Raw genomic sequence first — 17,113 nt, forward strand, 5'->3', positions numbered from 1 at the left:
GCGAGCGTGCTCAGTCAGTGCTGGACTGCCTCGCTTCATTCAAGCCAGGCACAGTGGTCCCTCTAAAACTTTTCCAGAGGCTCCTGGGGCATATGGCGTCCTCCGCGGCGGTCGCGCCGCTGGGGTTGATGCATATGAGACCACTCCAGCACTGGCTCCAGACTCGAGTCCCGAGACAAGCATGGCACCACGGCATGCATCGGGTAAGAATCAACCCCGCCTGCCTCAAAACACTCCGACCCTGGACAGACCTCTGCTTTTTACGGGCAGGAGTGCCCCTGCAGCAGGTGTCCCGACGCGTTCTGGTCACAACCGACGCCTCCCGGTCCGGGTGGGGTGCCATGTGCAGCGGGCACGCAGCAGCAGGCCGTTGGAAAGGGGCCCCGCTGCGTTGGCACATCAACTGCCTGGAGTTGCTGACCGTCCTTCTTGCTCTCAGGAAGTTCCTCCTGTTAGTTCGGGACAAACATGTCCTCATGAGATCGGACAGCACCGCGGTGTACGCTCCCACCAAATGTCATGACTCGCCCGCAGTCTCCTCCTATGGAGCCAGCAGCGACTCAGGTCGTTGCGTGCCACTCACATCCCCGGCAAGCTCAACCCTAATGGCTACCCTGTACTGGTATAGGTGCTCCACAGGTAAGGCCTCCTGCTCGGACTCCCCCTGTGTGTAACTCCACAGTTCTGTCCCCTTACAAGCGGACCCCCGTGTCTCCCTTAGGCAGTTACAGCTGCCCCGGTCGCCGTGCTGTAGCAACTCCCCCCTTTCGAGGCTGGATCTACCACCGCACCATACTTTCCACACGAGCTCTAAGACGGCCGTGTGATGTGTCTACCACTTTTCCTCCCCAAGAAAAAGGGCAGGTGTGGTCTCCGCAGGGTCTGGGATAAGACCCCCTTCCCTATATGCGCGTAAGGGCCCCGGCCGTGATTGCTCTATGCAAGAAACATAGAGAGAAAAGAGGCCCAGCCAGGCTGGCCCGATCCCATGTTGGCAAACATCGCCTTGTTCCCCTCCCAAGGTAACCAAAAGGATTCCGATGTTTTTATGGGGCATTGGGGAAGGGTACGTGCAGCCAGGTACGGACGATGCGTGGCACTCGATTGAATCCCTGCCCGCCTCTGTATCGGCGGTTCACGTACATGGTTCAGCACATGGCAAGATTGGAATGGGTCCACGTTGTGTCAGAGAAGCGACACTAGGGGAACGTTTGGTTACGTATGTAACCTCCGTTCCCCGAGGGAGGGAATGACACGTTGTGTCTTTCCTCCGCCATGTTGCTGAACCGAGCCACTGTTGTGGCCGGACCATTTCCGGCTCCTCAGAAAAATCCTGACTAAACTTCCGTATTTGCCCCGCTTAAGTACCCGTATGTGGGGGCGGGGTATGCAAATACTGACTGCCAACTCTCACTGGCCCTTTTCAATAGGTCAGAGGTGAATATCGGCGCTCAAGAGAGACCCCTAGTGTCGCTTCTCCGACACAACGTGTCGTTCCCTCCCTCGGGGAACGGAGGTTACATACGTAACCAAACGTTTTCTCTCATTCTTGCAACCCTTTTTCTGCCTGTACCAATCTATGGACAGAACATTGTCATTGTAATATGTTCTGTACTTTGTAGCCTGAGAGTAAAGTATTTCCCATTCAGCTGAGTTCAATTGCTACAGCCTTGTCAGGTAACAGTGAAAGAGAGACAATAACAATGGAACAAGAAAGCATATTTGCATGTATAAGTAATGTCCAAGAGTAAAAGTTGTAAAGAAAAGAAAAAATAAAAAATATATTTTTAACCATATAATATGTGGTTAAAGATTTAAGATTTGAATAGTTTGCAACACTTCATAAAACACTTCGTATTAGTATTACTATATAATGCACACAAACACAAAATAACTTTTAACCCTCTGGGGTCTGAGGGTGTTTTGGGCCCTGGAGACGTTTTGACATGCCTTGACATTTGTGCTTTTTTCAGTTGCTTAAAAACATATTAATGGCTAAAGTCTGATAACACTGTATTCAGCACAAACTGGGCTACAATAATATGTGATCAACATGTGTGTACATGTTTGTATTTTTGAGAAAATAACGTTTATGCATGGTTTTTGAAAGAAATTAAATGTTAAGGCATTGAAATAAGGCCATATAAAACATAAACCTTTGTCCACAATACTTTTGAGAACTGGACCTTGTAGCCTAGAGTTTTTTGCTACAAAATGATGTGAAAACCATCCTAATCACTCATTCATACAAAACATCAAGTAATTGGACTTTTGTAAGACAATTTTAGTGTTGAAAGGAAATATGCAAGGAGGCATAAACGATCATGAATATTGAGGTAATTTACACCTGAAGAGACAAAAGACGCCTCCCCTGGGTCTATCAATGAGGGAATGTGTGGAGAATGAATGTGAAGAGACTTAATGATCAAAATCAAGTTTTAAGTTAAAAGAAGTAATCTGACTATACATTTTCTTTACATAAAGACTTTACTTAATTTTATACCTACACTACAGTTTAAAAGAAGTCTCTTCTGCTCACCAAGACTGGATTTATTGATCCAAAATACAGTAAAAACATTGTGTGAACTCATTTTACAATTTAATTTCTATTTGAATATATTGTAAAATGCAATTTGTGATCAAAGCTGAATTTTCAGCATCATTACTGCAGTCTTCAGTGTCACATGATCCTTCAGAAATCCTTCATTTAACCTGAACACATTTTTGCAAGCACAAGCTTTGTTGATGATAATGAGGCAGCATAAACACTAGTTAAAATATAATCTAAACATTCATATTATTTTTATATCATATTACATATCATATTTATATCATACAGCATACAATTTAAATACCTGCTTTAGCCAAAACAGCATTTAAATGTAACTAAAACTTGCTTATTAGGAGTCATATTTAAAATGTCAATACTCTGAATCCTGGCTGGCAAGTCTAGAAACAATCCCACTAGTAAAATATGTACATGTTTATATAAAATATCATGTCAACTAATGAAAACTAAATGACTTACTCATCCGAAATTTTATCCTCAGCTGGATCAAGTCTCTCTTCAAAATACAATCTTTCATTGGAGTCCCGCTCTTCTTCTGAGGAAAATGTTAACTCTTCCATAATATCCAGGAGTTTGATCGCCTGTGTATCGTTACAAACATGCAAGAGAGGGTGCGTTTACCATTTGCATTGATCGTCTCAGCACATTACTGTATCAATAGCGCCCAATTCCCATGGGTGTGATCACATTAGGGATAATTAGCTGAGCCAGGAGGAACTGTAAATCGCTTTGTTTCATACAGAAAATGTTTTGTTTCATACAAAATGACTCCCACACACACACACACACACTGCTGCAGACCTGATTCGCTGCAAGAGTTAATTGTGGCCGAGAACAAAAATATTGGCCCCTTCACTCTACTGAGCAAACTAATCAATTACCTCAGACTCCTTATGCAATCAGATTACTGTGTTTGTGTGTGTTGATCTGTCTCCATTCGTGAACTTGAAATACAGTGTTGCCAGAGGACCTGATGAGTTCACAGCACTCAAAGCTGTATCGAGATACGTTGAATTGGTCATCCAACATTGCTTGAGCTCTCTGCACTCACAGGGCTATCTGGTGATGATCTCCACCCATCTTGTTCCCAAATAAACAAATATAACAAACTGCACTGCACAGTCTTCTGCCACTTAAACGTGTGGTTTGAAGCCAATAAAATCCCAGTTCCACCATCAGCATTTATCAACCCTTTTTGAGTTAATTATAGGACATACAGTGGTCAACATTGATATATAAGCATCAACAATACAAATGTCTCAAACTGATTAAAGAAATTAGAAAGTTTCATTATTGTTTTAGCAGAAATTAAGGGACAGAGGTTGATTTTGGCTAATATTTACACTGGTTATCAAGGCTTTTTCGTTGATCTTGTAGGGATGTTGCAAGCCACGGGCATCCCTCATGATATAATAATGGGAGGAGAATTTAATCTATTGATGGACTCAGTCCTTGAGTCTTACAGATATTTAGAGACTTTGAACCCATAGGGTAGGGACTATGCATTTTTTATCAATCCATAAGATTGATTCTAGAATAGATTTAGAATTGTCCCTCATTTCATTTTTGTTGATTGCTCAATTGGAAAAATCATAGTCTCAGATCACACAATGGTGAGTTTAGAAGTCTTGCCACATACAGAGGAAAATAAATAATTTAGATCTATGCCTTGCCTCTATATAATTATTCATTACTTTTCCAAGTTCTCAGTCAGTTGGTCTAAATCCAAAGCTTTGGCTCTGACAGTGTACTGCCCAGTAATGGCTTTCCAACCATGCACCTTCCAGTGGCCCAAACAGAGCATTAAGTATTTGGGCATTTTATTCCCAGCAAATTTGTCTGATATAGTTATCAGATATATAGATATGACCCCTTTAAAAGGAATAGTTCACACAAAAATGAAAATTTGCTGATAATTTATGCAGTCTTCTGTGTATACTGTCCAGTTTGATTCCGGTGGGTAAATCTTTGGCTTCAATTCCATTTCCTATTGAACAAATTCCTGCTTTATTGAAAAGAAACTAATTGCATCAGAAAGCCCTGAAAGATCCATAGATAAATTCAATTGATACATTGGACTGGTTCTGAGCAAGTTTTGTTTAATTTTCAGTACCCTCTCACTGTGTCTGTTATGAAAGACACTAAATAGGAATATAAAAATAGCACTGAATAAAGAAAAAGAGAAAATATGTATAGGGAATACTAATTCTAGAGTGTAGAGTTATGAATTTAAATTGTTCACTCCCCTTATGGTTTTTAAATATAAAGAGAAAGTGAGAAAACAAAATATATAGTATAGCAGGAGTGCATAATTAGCGGGCCAAGCACCAAAGGTGGTGGATCCATATTGTATTTGTACTGATTTTTTATTATTAGTAGTATTATTTTTCTGCCCTATAAGGAATAGTTCACCCAAAAATGAAAATTTGCTGATAATTTATTTTTAAAGTATATTAATATTGTTTTGTTTCTCAAAATAAATTGTTTACATTCAGAAGAACTTTATTTGTCGACTGGATTATTTATATTAGTACATTCACTTGCATTGTTTAAAGGAGGTCTGAAATGAAATCCTAAAAATCTTAAATTCTGTTTTGGTGAAGAAAGAAACTCGGATACATCTTGGATGGCCGAGTAAATTATAAGCACATTTTCATTTTTTGGTGAACTATTACTTTAATAAAAAGGTTTGAGCGAAAGTTACATAGGCAGATTGACAAGGGTGAGCTAGGCCTTCCCAAGATTTCGTTTAATTATGATGCATTCGGTCTCAGACATTTGGCTCATTGATCACTTCCACCTGAGAGACCCCCTCCCTGGTTTTGTATTGAACAGGAATTTCTTGAACCTATTTCGCCATTGCAAAGCCTTTCTATCAAACTAATTGAAGAAGTGATGTTACACCCCGTTATTTCGCATTTGGACTCGGTATAGACAAAGGTGTCCAGAGTGTTTAATTCAGACATTTATTTAAATGTTGCCTCAAGTTGTATTAATAAGTCCTGTTTCTGCTGGTCAGAGTGGATTCTGAGGGTGGTTACTATACTCGGTGACCTATATGAGAGTGGAGTGTTGATATCTTTTGAAAATTTGGTTTAACATTTTGGGATTCCCAGATCTCAGTTCTATAGGAATTTACAACTGAGCCACCTGCTCTGTATTGTTTTTGGGAGTAAAATACACCCCCCTAAGCAGCAAATACCCTGGGAGAATTGATTACTGCTTTTTGAAAAGGTCATGAGGCATCAATGTATTATTCCCTGCTAATTCAGAGTCTGGGGGACATAGCTTTAACTTCTATCAAAAGATTATGGGAGTTAGATTTAAACTTTGTATTGGAGGAAGGAGTATGGGCTAGGATTCTAAAAAATGAAGTTTGGTTGAAGGTTCAGAGTTTTATGTGTGGTGTTTTGGGCTCTCAAATTTCATTTTGCTCCAGACTCTGTATTTTTGGAGATGGGGCGGCCATCGATATAGGGAATACACATTGGGTCCTAACCAGTGTTATGATCGCCAGACAAGCGTTTAGGCATTGTAAGACATTTACAGATATTTTAAGGGGTTGGAAGTTGTCTGAATCACCCTCATTTCAAGAGTGGTGCTCAGAGATGGGGAGGCTGTTTGCTTTAGAAGCAGGGTCATATAGAAGACAAACAAATTTGGATTTGTTTTTTGGGAAATGGTGCAGATATTTGGCATATACGGAGGGTTTTCGGGGTGGAGCAGTGGAGAGAGAGGGGTATCTGTTAATGAGTGTGATTATATTTTTTATTTGTTTTTGTTTTTTGTTTTGTGTGTATGTGCTCATGAGTGATCACAGTGAATCAATAAAAATGTTAATCAGAAAAAAAAAGATTTTACATAATATTTTACATGTACTCTCACACCTACCTTCTCACTCAACTCACTCTAGTAGTACGGGTAGTACACCTAGCGTAAATTAACACTTATATAGCTGGAACATTAGGAATTTATGGTCTAAAACCCCTGTTTCCGATCGACATAATGCTTCAGTGCAATCCAGACATGTTCTCCCCAGATTTCTCCTTCACACCCTCTCCTCCCCTCAAAGTCTCATCCCTCCTCACACATAGAGGAACGAACATATACACTCTAATTTGAACAATGTGCTAGCATTAACACACTAACTTGCTTTTAAACACATGTTCGACCAAGTACATTACAAACAAACTCACAGAGTAAGAAAGTTTCTTAAAAGTAACACTATATATTACAAAATACATACATTCACGCCCATTTCAGCACACACTACCTCCAAACAACATTGTACAAGATAGTTACTCGTAACAGGGTTACATTCTCCCCATTCTGACAAACTAAATGTCCCCATGAGACCAAAAACTAAGTCATCATGTATGCTTATAACCCTTATAATGATCAGTTAAGCACATTCAGCCAGTACTATAAGAATTCTTATCAAAGTCTCGGAACTGATCCGAATGACCAGTCGAATTGGACTAATGTAATAGGTTGGTTGGTGTGTACTCCTGGTTCATCATAGCTGAGATGAATGATGGGTTCCAACCTACCTCTGAGTCTGTATGTATGATTACTCTGGTCTGCAATATCAGAATAATTTGAAGCGGAATGGCTTTCCCCTTCTAATTGTCTCCCATCCCCTTCATCCGGCAAGTATTTCTTCCCCTACATCACTCTGTTCACTGACAGAAGAGGCAACTTCTGCCAACCCTGCTTGACCACTCTCTGCAGATTCAGACTCTTTCCTGAGAGAATCCAATAGTTGTGGTCGAACCTCAGGGTTGCCATAGCACATCTTCTCATCTGAGCTAGACGAGAGGTCATGTATGTCTACCATTATACTGGGTTGAATGATGGACTCCACCCTCAAATCTCGTTTTTGATCTCAATACGGCTAGGTCAGATGTTGTAACTGGTTATCAAGATGGCCTTTTGGTCTCGTGGTGGTTGGTGAACATGACAAACTCCCCAATCGGCAGCAGATGATCTCTATGTAATGTTCTCTTGCGCCCTGTCCCACACTCAGGTCAAATGATACACTGGTACATTAGGAAGCTTTTTAACCACAATATAAGGAAGAGAACTCCACCGGTCTGGTAGTTAATGCTTTCCAAAGAGTCCCAAATTCTTGAACAACACCAGGTCTCCCTGTGAGAAGACCTGATGCTTCACTCTACTGTCATAGCGAGTCTTGTTTGTTGTTTGTTTGTTTGTATACTTTATTGTCCTTTTTCAGGAAATTTATCTTGGACTCAAAGCTGCATTAATACACAACATACATACAACAAATGGACTCAAGGCTGCATAATATATACATATAACAAATGCACACACAAACTATAGATCTACATTACTGCATCTTGCTATTTAACATATAAATTGATACAGGAATAAAGGATTTTTTATAACGGTTACTCTTACACAGTTGTTCTAGTGATTTCTGAAAGCTGCTTCTGATGCAAATTTATAGGCCTCTTAAAAATCAGCCTTCAACCTCTGTACATACTGAGAATGATTGGTACTCTCCTTACCATAAAGAAAAAGACCAAAGCAAATGTCTACTGGCAAGCGAGCCTCCCTACGAAATAACAAAACATATGGCGAGTATCCAGTAGCCTCATTGTGAGTGCAACTGTATGCATGCAAAAATTGGCTAACATATTGACTCCACCTTTGTTTCTTCGCAGAAGAGTACCTAGCATCGACAGGAGTGTTCGATTGAACCTCTTACTGACCTTACCATGGGTTTTCCTCTCACAGCTAGGAGTAACCATAAAATCAAGTCCACGCTAGCGCTAGGACCGGGGTCCGATTCTCTTCAAAGGCATTGTTACAGGCTGGAGTCTGACTCTTTGAAGTATTTTAGGGACTGACTGACTTGGTTTTCTGCTTACTCCTAGTGGTGGGAGGAAACCCCTTGGTATGGCCAGTAAGAGTTCTCACAAATGGAAGAATAATATCTTATAAACTGGTGGTAATAGCCGCAAAATCCCCAAAATGACCTCAGGACTATTGCTCATGGGGCTTTTTTCAACAAGTGACTGCCTCACCTTTGGCAGGGTCAGCAGCTATGCTGATGGCAGGCACAATGTGTCCCACATATCTGACCTCAGGTTAACAAATTGGCATTTATCTATCTATACCTTTATACTGCATTCTTCTAGTCTATCAAGAACTTTAAAGAGGTGTTCTACATATTGCTCCCAGGTGTTTCTGAAAACTATAATATCAAAATGGATAATGGCTTCGAGAAGGTGCATGTCTCCCACGTTGCTCTCCGTGAGCCTCTGAAATGTGGTCAGGGCTCCTGTGATGCCTTGGGGCATGCGTTCAAACCTTTAAAACCCTAACGGTCAAATGAAAGCTGTTTTCTCCTTTTCCACCATTTCTATCTGATAATATCTGCTCCTCAGATCCAGGACAGGTAACCACTGGCTACCTACCAAGCCTACAGAGGCATCATCTATCCTTTGGGTGATGTATTAATCTGGTATAATTCGACTTTTAACCTGTTGATACGCAATCCCCCCGCATGCGGTAGTGACAGCACTCTGCTTACATTTAATATATAATTTAACATCTATACATGTAACTAATGTTAGCAATGCTCCAGAAACAGCAATTTAGTTATTTGTGTTATATGTTTTTTGTTATTTGTTTAGTTATTTGTCCTTCATACCAGATGAATCCAGTTCGCCAAACTTGGATCAAATATTGATATATTCTCCATTGTTTACATGAGATCTCGCCTGAAATAATTACCCTTCATCATCGTTCTTCAACAAACTATGCAATCTGAGCAGTGTTCATGTTGTAAATCTGTATATTTTCTTATATATTAGAGTCTCATAAACAAAACGAGCCTGTCTCCAAAGTCTATTTTAAAAAATGGGGCATAGATTTATTCATAATAGCCAAGTAGTGCAGTCAAATCTTGTGTTGTCTTGAAAGGCGGAGTCTTAATTTTACTCTGTACGCTTCCAGTGATTTTACAGAGATAAAAGCATGCAGGAACCTCATTTTTTGTTAGCTCATCTACAAATTTGAAACAACTTCTTTAGACTTGTGACTTTGAGAACATTGTATTTCTGGGTTGTCTTGGTACTTTTATTGGAAAATAAAGCCCAAAGTGTCTTCTTTCAAAAGATACTACAACTGTGTCTATACTCCAAAGGGTCCAGTAAATACAACCATTTAAGTTCAGGTATGTAATTTTCATGGTTTGTACTCAAAAAGGGGGTGCTTTTAAACAGGTTAAGGGTGCGGTAGTCCAGACACATCCTCCCATCTTCATTTTTTCTGGGCAATGACTATTGGAGGTGCATAGGGGCTCCCGGACTCTTAACTATTCCAGCGGCCATCAAGTCCTTCAAGTGACACCGGACATCCTTTATGTCAACTGGGGCTAACAGATGTGAATGCTCATGGAAGGGTTTGTACTCACGCAACCCTATATGATGTTCGCTAATCCAACATCCCAGTAGGACAGTGAGAACACATTTGTCTGCCACTGTCTGAGGCTGTCCCATATTGGTGGCACAGGGGAGTCACCAAAATCAAATAATTCAGGGTCAGTGATCTGCCAGTAACTTGAGACACCCATCACCTCTCTAACTGTGTCGGCAGAATAGACTCTTGCTAACACAGTCCTGGTTGGTATGGATTTTTCCTTCAAAGTGTCATTTCCTAACAAAACTGTGAAATGGATGGCCTCAAATGGCAGAAAAGGGCACCACCACTGGAGGAACTAACACTCCTGTAGGGAGAATATCCTCCTCTGGAGACTTCACAAGGTAAATATCCTTCCCAAGTGGATCCTGACATGAGGGATGATGAGGGGACTGTGGTCTACCCATATCACCTCTCCAATGGGCTTATCCTCGTTAACCACCGTAGAGCATGTGGATACCAGACCATCTGTCACAAACTGACTGTATCTCAATTGCGTGTGGAGCATTGGTACCTGTGCTTCACTGACAGATGCCAGCCAGTTTCTGAAAAAGCCTGGCATTGGTTCCGACAATTATCGGAACTTACTCTGGCATAATGGGTTCAGGGAAAACCAATTCCATGTTCACCACAATATAAACTTGATAGGGGTAACTGGATGAACTTAAACCCCAAATGGCTAAACCATCAATAGGCTTTAGTGGCACTTGAGGTTGGTAGATTAAGTATTACATCTCAAAGACAATGGTCACTTGTGACATACTGTCAAGGAAGGCAAAACAAGTCTGACCATTTACTCTAACATCACCAGTGGACGGGGGCCCTACAAGACTTTTTGGTAGGCAACTAGTCTCAGCTGATTCAACATGATCTGGAGCTCTACATTTTGGGACAATGTGTCCGTCTTCCCCACAGCGATGGCAGAAGAAGCCCTCATTACCCGGTCGAACCATGGAGGCTCTTGGCCACCAGAGACATAAAATCCCACACTCAATACGTACAGCTGCTTTTGTAAATGTTGCACTTGTGCTTTTAGTGCTTGTACCTTTAGAATGTATGGGTGTATTTGAGGACTTTTCCTCAGTTTTGCCTTTTCCTTCTATCTTTCCTGGGAGATGGGACTGCCTAGGGTCCCCCAGTCGAAGTCACAACTCCTTCACCTTGACTTTGTGGCCATACCTACTAGTTTGAGTGGCTCTCATACAGTCTTTTGATTATATATCTCTCACATTTATGCTGAGTTTATGTCTAGCTGCTTCAGTTTCCTCCTCCTCCTCCTCTCGTATCTCACTGAGGAGTTTCAGAAAGGTAGGCAGACTTTCCACTCATGTAGCTGCAACTGTAACAGCATCAAATCTGATTGCACGGCACCCCTCAGCAGTTGCTCTATCAGCTCTCTGTCAACCCCCCTAGTTTCACTACCAACGTAAGCGACCGCTCTAGTCTATGAAGGAAATCAGACAGGGCTGCTCCCGGCTCCTGCCGAAGCAGACGGAAGGCAATGTATAAGTCTTCCCCAGACTCTGAGGTACTAAAAGCACTCTCCAGAGCCTCGATATACTTGAGTGCTGTAGCCTCAGGGTTGGCCACTTTCAATGCCTTTACATCTTCTAAGGCTAGCTCTTTAAGGCTTTTGACTATCCGTTTCAGTTTCTCTTTAAACTAACAATTAAACTCAGTGATCATTAACCTAGCTTGTTCCAGCCAGTTTTCACTATTTTCTTTGCCAACGGGAGTATGTACAACTCCAGAATAGGCCTGGCCATTATTAGCAGGCTGGGATGTTTTTTCCAGTAGTTCCCCAATGGCACGAATGATGGCCTCAGGAGAAGTCATGCTAAATACAAAAGGGTTGACTAAACCCTGGAGGTCAGTCATTGTTTTGCCTTCATGAGATAGAAACTGAACACATTTTTCTTGAAACACATCAAAAGCAGGATCATCATCTGCCACTACCACAATCTCCCATGCATTCTCAGAAGAGGGCAGCACTTCAGAAGGAACCTGTGTGGCATAAACTTTTTCAGGACACTCACACAGTACCTACCTGAAGTGTCACAGAAGACAACCCTTCTTTAGTAGCGTGAGCCCGCACTCCACCAAAGACTTTGATGGTTTGCACAGTGTCTTCAATGAAAGCAACATCGGTGTCCTTCGGCACCAAGTAGTAAAAGTATATGTTGGGGGTCAGTTTTCTCTGCAGTACACCAGCAAAGCTCTAGTAAAAATGTTTCCCTTTTGAAAAAGTTATACTAATTGATCAGTAGATTGGCAGTAGATCATAACATGATGCAGAATACTTTGCAAGGTATGAGTGAGTGTGCAAGGCTTAAATACAGAGAAAAACAGGAAGTGACATGGCAGGAACTGATGTGGCAGGAAACAGGAAGTGACAGAGTTCAGTATTCAGGTGAAGGCTCCCTCTGGTGGATGGGAGGCCGCTCAGATTTTACACACTCAAAAATTAACTTGAATAAATGTATTGAATATAAATTTAAATATGCAAAATCAGAGTAATACAAATAGTATTAGAATGTAAATTTTACCCAATGTGAAAAAGTTTTAAACTTCCTTGTCTGTGGACTTATAAAGTTTATCACAATTACTTTGATCCAATATCTTTCACTTAAGAAAACACCAGGTTATACAATTTTCACTATCATTTCTCAATAGATGGAAAGTCTTTTAACCTTATAATATGTGGTTAAAGATTTAAGATCCTAATAGCTTGCCATACTTCATAATACACTTCGTATTAGTGTTCTCCTATATAATGCACACAACACACGAACATTATAAAATAACTATAAATGGTCAACTAGTGGATCAAGTACAATCCTATAGATACCTAGGAACAATTATTGACTCTAAATAAAATTTTCAGGAGAATTGTGAGGCTGTCTGTAAAAAAGGACAACAACGTCTATACTGTTTGAGAAAATTGTACCATTTTAATATAGACAAGACTATGATAACATTATTTTATCATGCTTTTATTGAAACCATCATATCTTTCTCCCTAGTGGCATGGTTTGGTTGCACAAGAATCGCCTAAACTAAATTGTAAAATGGTCAAGTAAGCTGACTGGGGAGCCCCAGCTGCACCCCGCATCCCTGTATGCTAAACAGTTACATCGGCTAGCTATGGCTATCAAAAAAGATAGCCTACATCCTCTGAATAGGGAATTCCAGTATCTCCCCTCTGGACGGAGGTTAAAACAGTTTTGTACCAGCGGCAATCTCTCTGTTAAACAAACGGTAAAATTATTTGCACAAAATGCATAAGCGATCTGGTCATGTATTGTTTTCTGTTCCTCCTTTTTTTTTTTTAACCTGTTTTTATATGTTTTAATGTTTTGTAAGTTGCATGCTATGTTGTGGTCAACAAAGTTGTAAGGATGTCCTGACTCTCAGACTATAAATCTAGTTTACCTACGGGTACCAATAAAGTAACCTAACCTAGCCTACACTCAGGTCCCATAAATATTGGGACATCGACACAATTCTAATCTTTTTGGCTCTATACACCACCACAATGGATTTGAAATGAAATGAACAAGATGTGCTTTAACTGCAGACTTTCAGCTTTAATTTGAGGGTATTTACATCCAAATCAGGTGAACGGTGTAGGAATTACAACAGTTTGTATATGTGCCTCCCACTTTTTAAGGGACTCAAAAAGTGGGAGGCACATATGGACCTGACTGTATATATCTTTTAAACCATTCCCTTTTAATCTACATTATAAACCCACAGATTTTTCAATTCACATTTTTTATTGATTCATGACATATCAAAGAAAAAATACAACATATATTCACTGAATCACATTTTACATTTAACACCCACCATTACCCCTTAAAAACATCACACATAAAACTCTGAACCTTCACCCAAAATTTTTCAATCTTATCACACTCCCACAAAACATGGGTTGTGTCTCCATCATCTGATTGGCATCACTAGCTGGTGGGTGTGTCTTTAAGACCAAGCATATACAATATAGAAGTGGTCCAATAGAAAATCTTGAATTGGATAAGGAGCACACTTACATCTCTAGATGCAGACTTGATGTTTTTTTTTTTAGAATCCTAGCCCACACTTCCTCCTCCAAAGCCAAGTTTAAATCATTCTCACATAATCTCTTGATAGCAATTACTTTCTTCCCCCCTCCTCACACATGATTGGAGGAACAAACCTATAAACTCTAATTTGAACAATGTGCTAACATTAACACAATAACTTGCTGTTAAGTACATGTTCGACCAAGTATATTACAACCAAACAACCTGAGTAAACGAGATTCTTGAAGTAACAGCTACATATTACAAAATACATATATTCGCACCCATTTCAGCACACACCAACTCCAAACAACATTGTACAAGTTAGTTACACGTAACAGGGCTACATTCAGCTAATATGTTTGCATATGCATTCTTGTTCTGTGTACATTTATGGTATTTTAGAGTATTTATGGTATTTTAGAGTATGGACAAAAGATTTTCTGTCTACAACTAGAGCATACCATCTTGGGCAGTATTTCCTGCTGTTTAGTTTATTAGATTCCTCCGTAGGAGGGAATCTATTGTAATTGATGGTTTTATTATTATTATTATTATTATTATTATTATTATTATTATTAGATTCCTCCGTAGGAGGGAATCTATTGTAATTGATGGTTTTATTATTATTATTATTATTATTATTATTATTATTATTATTATTATTATTATTCTTCTCCTTGAGCCCCAATAGCTCAAAAGTCACTGGTCAAAAATTTTCTAAATTGGCACATTGATACTCCATGCCAACGGGTACCCCCAAACCAAGAATGGCCCACATTCGCCCATAGGTGGCGCTACAGGCCACGCCCAAAAAACAAAATTCAAAGTGATACAATTTCCACGCCATTTGTCCAAATCTTCTGAAATTTGGTGTACATGCCTCATTCCTCATGGGGAACAAAAAGCCTCAAGAACCCATAACTTCCGCCATGATGGATTTTCCCGTACGTTGAAAATTTGCGAAAACCTACAAAACTCTTCTTCTCCTGAACCGTAGCTCCAATTGACTTGAAATTTGGTACACATGTGTAGAATGGACATCCTTGAAAGCGTTACTTAGGAAAAATGAATACGATACAAAATGGCTGAAAGAGCGTGTTTATGTAAATGTCCAAATTTTAACAATATATACGTGTCAATAAATCAAATGTAATTTTGACTGATGGTTTTTCAAACCTAACATGCTTAAAGATGACATCACTCTGAAGTACTGTGCAAAGAATGGCCATGCCAAAATTCCCATTTTCTGGTCAAAAATGTTCTAATTTGGTAAATTAATAGTACAGGCCAACAGGAATCCACAAACCAAGAATGACCGACATACGCCACTAGGGGCACTACAGGACAAGCCAAAATTCCCATTTTCTGGTCAAAAATGTTCTAATTCGGTACAAGAATAGTACAGGCCAACAGGAATCCACAAACCAAGAATGACCGACATTAGCCACTAGGGAGCACTACAGGACAAGCCAAAATTCCCATTTTCTGGTCAAAAATTTTCTAATTTGGTACTTTGATACTACAGGCCAACAGGAACCCACATACCAAGTGTGGCCCACATTAAGCCCTTAGGGAGCTACAGGCTACTCCAAAATTTCATTTTCTGGTCAAAAGCGTTCTAATTTGGTACATTGATACTGCAGGTCAACAGGAACCCTCAAACCAAGAATGGCCAACATTAAGCCCCTAGGGAGCACTACAGGCCATGCCGAAATTCCCATTTTCTGGTCAAAAATGTTCTAATTTGGTACATTAATAGTACAGGCCAAAAGGAATCCACAAACCAAGAATGACCGACATTCACCACTAGGTGGCTAGAGGCCAAGCCGAAATTCCCATTTTCTGGTCAAAAAAGTTATAATTTGGTACATTGATACTACAGGCCAACAGGAACCCACAAACCAAGTATGGCCCACATTAAGCCATTAGAGGTAGCTACAGGCCACTCCCAAAATTTACGTTTTCTGGTCAAAAATTTTCTAATATGGTACATTGATACTACTGGCCAACAGGAACCCACAAACAAAGAATGGCCAACATTAAGCCCTAGGGGCACTAGAGGCCACCTGAAATTCCCATTTTATGGTCAAAAATGTTCTAATTTGGTACATTGATACTACAGGTCAACAGGAACCCTCAAACCAAGAATGGCCAACATTCACCCCTAGGGAGCTACAGGTAATTCCCAAAAGTCCCATTTTCTGGTCAAATATTTTCTAATTATGTACATTGATACTACAGGCCAACTGGAACCCACAAACCAAGAATGACCCACATTTGCCCATAGGAGGCTACAGGCCACGCCCCCAAAAAATATTTTCAAAGTGATACCATTTCCATGCCATTTAACCAATTCTTTTGAATCTTGGTGTACATGCCTCATTTCTCATTGGGAACAAAAACGCCTCAAGGATCCATAAGGTATGATGGATTTTCCTGTAGACTGAAAATGTTTCGTTTAGGATTCAGACAGAAATACATGTTTTTTGGACTCATCCATTGAGAGGGTTTAACCACAACCCTCTACTGATCAATTTGAAATGATTTGCCATTTTGAGGAGGAATCCGCATTGCTGCTTGCAGCTATATTATTATTATTATTACTACTGCTACTAATGCTACAAGTACTACTACTACTACTACTATTATTAGATTCCTCCGTAGGAGGGAATCTATTGTAATTGATGGTTTTATTATTATTATTATTATTATTATTATTATTATTATTATTATTATTCTTCTTCTCCTTGAGCCCCAATAGCTCAAAAAGTCACTGGTCAAAAATTTTCTAAATTGGCATATTGATACTCCATGCCAGCGGTACCCCCAAACCAAGAATGGCCCACATTCAGCCCATAGGTGGCGCTACAGGCCACGCCCAAAAAACAAAATTCAAAGTGATACAATTTCCACGCCATTTGTCCAAATCTTCTGAAATTTGGTGTACATGCCTCATTCCTCATGGGGAACAAAAAGCCTCAAGAACCCATAACTTCCGCCATGATGGATTTTCCCGTACGTTGAAAAT

The sequence above is a fragment of the Xyrauchen texanus genome, chromosome 1 (genome assembly GCF_025860055.1).
Source record: "Xyrauchen texanus isolate HMW12.3.18 chromosome 1, RBS_HiC_50CHRs, whole genome shotgun sequence".
NCBI lineage: Eukaryota > Metazoa > Chordata > Actinopteri > Cypriniformes > Catostomidae > Xyrauchen > Xyrauchen texanus.